Source organism: Tiliqua scincoides, chromosome 3, assembly GCF_035046505.1.
Source record: "Tiliqua scincoides isolate rTilSci1 chromosome 3, rTilSci1.hap2, whole genome shotgun sequence".
NCBI classification, from domain to species: Eukaryota; Metazoa; Chordata; class Lepidosauria; order Squamata; family Scincidae; genus Tiliqua; species Tiliqua scincoides.
The window spans coordinates 194,375,186-194,381,185 of record NC_089823.1 but is presented as its reverse complement, the minus strand read 5'-3'; the positions used below and the strand labels follow the sequence as shown (position 1 = coordinate 194,381,185).

The 6,000-nt window shown below is 49.0% G+C and overlaps 1 protein-coding gene across 1 annotated transcript in view; it reads left to right on the top strand.

Moving 5' to 3' along the window:
- Nucleotides 1-5,538: 5,538 nt before the first annotated feature.
- GIGYF2 (GRB10 interacting GYF protein 2) overlaps nt 5,539-6,000 on the top strand; it is a 104,001-nt gene continuing 103,539 nt past the window's right edge. The window contains exon 1 of the mRNA XM_066619059.1: nt 5,539-5,608. The gene's annotated coding sequence lies outside the window, so the exon portion shown is untranslated. The remainder of the gene's footprint in view (nt 5,609-6,000) is intronic.

The window sequence follows — 6,000 nt, the reverse complement described above, 5'->3', positions numbered from 1 at the left end:
TAAACTGGATGTTGCCCTGAAGAAAAACAAAGCAGGTTCACAAAATAATTTGATCAGGTAGAAAGTCTTTTCTACACATCAAGTGTACCAATCAAACATGGAGCATGAGCAAAATGCCTACATGGAATAAGTTATTATGATAAATAGACTCTTGCTGGGCAGGTAGAACCATTTTTGGAGCACATAATTATTCTTACAGTTTTCCATATATCCCTCTGAGGATTGTTTAGATGAGGGGACATTTATGAGGCTAAATTTTCCCTGTTTATTTTCCTATTTTATTAGCATTGTTAACTGGGCAAAGAGGCACCTTTTAAAGTGGTGTCCTCTTATGGTTAGCAGGGGGAGAGCAACTGTCCCTCTTCATCCCAGCATGGCACGTTTTTCAGTGGCTGTAGCTAGTATCTTTTTTCTTCTTTTTTTTAAGATTATGAACCCTTCAGGGACTATTTATTGATTTATTTTACCATGTAAACCAGTGGTTTTCAACCTAAGTTATATGGTCCCCCTCCCAGGGCCATGCCATACTTTGTTACTTCAAAATACAGTGATGCCTCGCAAGATGAAATTAATTCGTTCCGCGAGTCGTTTCGTATTGCAAAAATTTCATCTTGTGAAGCGCGGTTTCCCATAGGAATGCATTGAAATTTAATTAATGTGTTCCTATGGGCAAAAAAAGTCAGAACAAAGTCAAATTTGGTTTACAAAGTGTTTATTAAGTGCTCTTTAAAGGCATACACACTGTACAGAGGATTTCAAAAATTTCAAGCACAAAACTTCAACTTTTTAAACATGACAGAAAAACATTTAAAAATCAGCAAACATGAGGCAGGACCATCTGACTGAAACTGAACAGAAACAGTCACGAACAGTCCTTGGACTGTGCAAAACTCTTCAGAAAGTACATTTTTAAGGCATGTAAACAGGGACATCATACAGAAACCAATACAGTAACTTTTTAAAATCACTAAAGGACTCTTAAGGCTCTAGGGGACACTTTTACACAAACATTTTAAGGTGACCAAGTGAGGCTGAAGTGTCTCAACCTACAGGACCAGTCTTTTAAGTCAGGAAACTGGAGGCAGACAGAACTGTCTCCACATCACAGCAGCAGTCTTTTACGTTCCCAGAGCTGCAGAGGGTCTCTCTGGGGATGGCACGAATGCTGGTCAACTGGGAGAAGGCGCAGTAGAGTAGGCAGGGACACTGGCAAACATGGAGGAGGTGCATGCAGGAACGGTCTCAGGCTGGCTGGCTAGCTAGGACAGAAGCAGTTTACAGTTAGCCAAAGCCAACCTGGAGACAGACCCCTCTGTCCCCCAAGTCTCAGCATCACTGCTCTAAGTTACCAGACAACTTGGACAACGCTGGACAACTTGGAGAAGGCTTCAAGGCTTGACTTCAAGGCTTCTAGGAGGACGAAGAGGAGGAAGAAGGCAACTGGGCACCACTGGTAGAAGCAGCAGGTTCCTCTTCCACTCTTTGCTTCTTCATGATGAACCTCTCCATGGTCTGCTGCTTCAGCCGCCTTTTCAGCACCCCTCTGAAAGAGGACATGATCCTTGTATCAAACATGTTCGCAAGGTCACGTGCCAGAGCCTTGTCTGGGTGGTGCCGCTGTGCATAAGTCTGCACGTTTTTCCACTGTTGGCAGATGTCCTTCAGTTCCATGGAGGACAGCTGTTCCTCACTTGTCGCTTCTTCCTCTTCCAAAGAGGCCTGCTCCTGCGTAGCCTCTGCCTGCAGTTTGACCAGCTCCTGGGTGAACAGCTCCTGGTCGTGGTCCTCCACTAGCTCGCAGACGTCCTCCTCTGTGACCTCGAGGCTTATTTCTAGCGTAATCTTCTCCTTTGTCCTCTTCCTGGCCTCTGCAGGAGCAACCTTCTTGGGACCCATGTCAGCACAGTTGCTACGTTCGCAAAAACAAAAGGCAGTGCTTCACATCCGATTCACACACACCTTCCCACCCCTGGCCAAACCTGCCCAGGACAAACAAGTGGCATAACAGCCCCCTCCCCAACACAGGAGAACAAATGCACATGGTGAAGCTACGCTCCCTACCTTTCCACTGCTTGGGATGTCCCTGTGAAGAAGCTCCTTAAATCCTGGTCTGGAAAAACAGTTGCAAATGAGTTCCACAGATTCCCCAAACTGCTGGAAAAACTCCCCTAACCTCCCCAAAACAGCAGGCCAAAACTGGCCAACTGGCCCCCCAAAACGTACCTCAAACGCTGGCCACCACTTCCCAAAATTTATGAAAAGTTCAAAGAAACTTACCTTAACTGCTGGTAGTAGGTTCCCCAAACCTCTGAAACTTACAAAAAAAAAACCAAAAAAAAACCAACCCCCCCCCCCAAAAAAACCCCAAACCCTCAAAAAAGTTTGGAAAATGTGGGGAAAATGTTCAGAACAGCTCACCAAATGGTGGCAAAAAAGTTCTGAAACCTTCCAAAAAGCTTCCAAAAAGGCTTGCTAGGAGTTGGTGAACTGCTCAGAACAGTTGACCAAAGACAGGGTTCGCCCACAGCACAGGCCACAGTTGCTCCTCGAAGTCAACCCTGGAACTGCACGTGGAGAAGTGAGCCCAGGCTGCATTGGGGAGGCTTTTTAAGCCTCCAGGCACAATGCATCCTAGGTATTAACGGTTGTGCGATTTAAAACAAAAAAAAATATGCAAAAAAATTCGTCTTGCGAAGCACGGCCATAGAAAAATTCGTCTTGCTAGTCACCAAAAAATCGCAAAACGCTTTTGTCTTGCGAGTTTTTCGTTGCGCGAGGCATTCGTCTTGCGAGGCATCACTATAGTACAACAGCAACTGTAGTGTGGCATAGAGGTAAATATGATGCAGAATGGGGCCATGAGCAAAAAATGGATGAGAAACCCTGATATAAACTACTTTTTGTTGAAGAGTATATAAATATTAATATTCTGTTTGAAAACCTTCTCTAATGAAAAGATACAGAAGTATCTTTTGTATTTATTCTGTCATTGTGTGCCCTCTGCTGGCACAAGATAATTTTTAAGGAACTGACAAATGTTTGTGTTCAAGCAGTCTCCCTTGTATGAGGGTTCTGAACGCATCTCACTGTAACAAAGGGAGAAATACTTTGCGATATGACTTGAGCCATTGAGGGATGGAAGAAATTACAATGTACAGAGAGATGAAAATTGCATGGTTAAAATAGACTGGGAAGCAGATTTCTTAACAATCCAGACAATTCAGCACATGTTCCTTGGCATTCATTAGGAGAGGTGATGCAGGTTGCATCTGTGGCAGATTCAGGACCTTCATCTGAGTCTGCTGCTTCCCCCTCCTTTTCCCTTTAACCTGCCTATCCACTAAAAGTGAGTGAGAGTAGACCATCCATTGCCTTCCTTTGGCACAGTTTCTTCAAACGTGGAGGTGCAAGTCTTTTTGTTTGATGTAAAGCAAACCAGAATTCCTGCACTTCCATGTTTGAAGAAATTGTGCCAGGAGCAAGGTAAGAGGTGTGTGTATGTGAGACAGAGACAGCAGCAGTAGATTCCAGGCAGCACTGGGTGGTGTTACAGGTCCTGCTGTTTCTCCTCCTTGCCTTCAAAGTCCCTCCCTACCTCTCATCCAGCCTGTTACCTTCACTCTTCCAACTCCGCCATTTTCAACTGTCTGAAGATCTCCTGCTTCCTCGGTCACCTCTGTGCTCTCTCCCCTTTCTAACATTTTGGCTTAGAACATCTGTGGGATGCTTCCTCGCTCACCTCCTTCAAGACTTTTCTTAAAATCTCTAAATGTTGTAGGGTGGAAACCACAGGAACAACTCTGCCCACTGTTTATTTATTTAAAGATTTTTACCCGGCCTTTCCAAAAACAGCTCCAGATGGCTAACAAATTTGAATAAATGTTTAACACATCAATAAAACCTGTTTGCTTGTTAACACCTAATAAAGGTTTTGGAATTGAATAAAACTTTAAAAAATATAAATACAGTAGTAAAATTCATCTAAAAAATTTCACAAAAATGCATACAAGCCACCCAGTAACCATAGCAGCAAAACATTCACTTTTTCATGAGTAGCAGCATAAAATAATCCCAATAAGGGCAGTCTACTAGCAGTAACAAAACAGCACAGAAGGTAACTGTTAATTAGCAATAGATACACAGTATGTGAAAAATAAGAGTTCACCTCCCACTCAAAACACCAATGCAAACAAGTAAGTATTCAATCCTACTAGAATATCTCTAAAAAGAGGGCAGTTCTTAAATCATAAGGGAGAGAGTTCCACAAATGCATCTGCCACCACCCACTGAAAAGGCCCTGTCTCTTGTCACCTCCCTCTAACTTCTGTTGGCAGCAAGACTTGCAGCACTGGGCCTTATATCCAATTACGTTAAGGGTCAGACTGGACCACCTGTTAAGTAGTCGTAACAACTTAAGAAGAGCCCTGCTGGATCAGGCCAAAGGCCCATCTAGTCCAGCTTCCTGAATCTCACAGCGGCCCACGAGATGCCTCAGGGAGCACACAAGCCAACAAGAGACCTGCATCCTGGTGCCCTCCCTTGTCACCTGAACATAAGAACCTAAGAAGAGCCCTGCTGGATCAGGCCAAAGGCCCATCCAGTCCAGCTTCCTGTGCCTCACAGTGGCCCACCAGATGCCTCAGGGCGCACACAAGCCAACAAGAGACCTGCATCCTGGTGCCACTCCTTTGCACCTGGCATCAAATCAAGAGGTTGCACCTACACATTGTGGCTTGCAACCTGCGAAAGACTTTTCCTCCAGAATTTTGTCCAATACCCCCTTTTAAAGGCATGTAGGCCGGGTGCCATCATTGCATCTTGTGGCAAGGAGTTCCACATGTGAATGACATGCCAGGTACAGAAATGTTTTCTTTTGTCTGTCGTAACTCTCCCAACACCTTTAAAAGGCTGCTCTGCCACCTAATCAGTCCTGGAGATTACCCTGGATCCAGGCTGTAAAGGGTTTGAAAGGTGAATGCCAACATCTTGCTCAGGGATGTGGGGGGGGGGCAGGTGAGGCAGAGCCTCCCCACCGGAGTCCTTTGAGAAGCGCAGCTGCCCTGTGAGGGGCCCAAGCACCCACCACCCACGCGCAGAGCTTGGGTGCTTGGGCCCCTCACAGGGTGGCGGCGCTTCTCAAAGGACTCGGGTGGGGAGGCTCTGCCTCACCTGCCCCCCATCCCTGCCTTGAACTGGGCCTGACTGGAAGTAACTGGGCAGCCAGTGCAGGCAGGAGGCGCCCTGAGGAGAGTCGCTGCTTGGGACACCCCCACAGGGCCTCGCCCCGCACAGACAGAGGGACACGGGTCCTCCACCGCCCTCCCTGCCAGGCCCGGTGCCCTCCTGCCAGGCCGCGCGGGGAGGACAGGCTCGGCGAGGGACTCAGCGGCTCCCGCGGGGCCGTTACCTGAAGGGAAGCGCGGCGTCGCCCCGGCTACCAACCCGCGGCCTCCAGCAGCCCGTGCCGGCCTCGGGCCCTCCAAGCAAAAGAGGGCGGGGCCACAGCAGGCGGATCACATGACCCTGCGTGACGGCGCGACAGCCATCTTGTGTTGTTGGGACTGAGGATTGGCTTTGGATCCGAGAGGCTCTCTGTCCGCGACCTCAGGTAAACCGAGCCGCGGCAGCCCTGCTGCTCCCCTTCCGGGCGCGCCCCGCTCGTGGAGCCACCGCTCTCCCACGCCGGCCCGCGCCCGCCCCGCTGTCGTGGCCCTTCCACGCTCTCACGGCTAGGCCTCTCGCCAAGCACCGGACTTTCCTAGAGCTCGTGCCCCGGGGAAGCGCGGGGGCAGCGGCTAGAGCCCGGCGCTGAGGGCTGTTGGCTGCGGCACGGGCGACAGCGTTGTCTGCGGTCACGGGGCGAGCGGGGGAAAGGCCTCGGCAGGGCTTGGCTTGCCCGGCTCCAGCGTGACTCTGTGGACAGCTGTGGGCCTCGCCGTCTCCATGCGGCATGTTGGCAGCCGCGGCTGGGCTGGGCTGGGTAGGCGGCTGAGTCCTCGG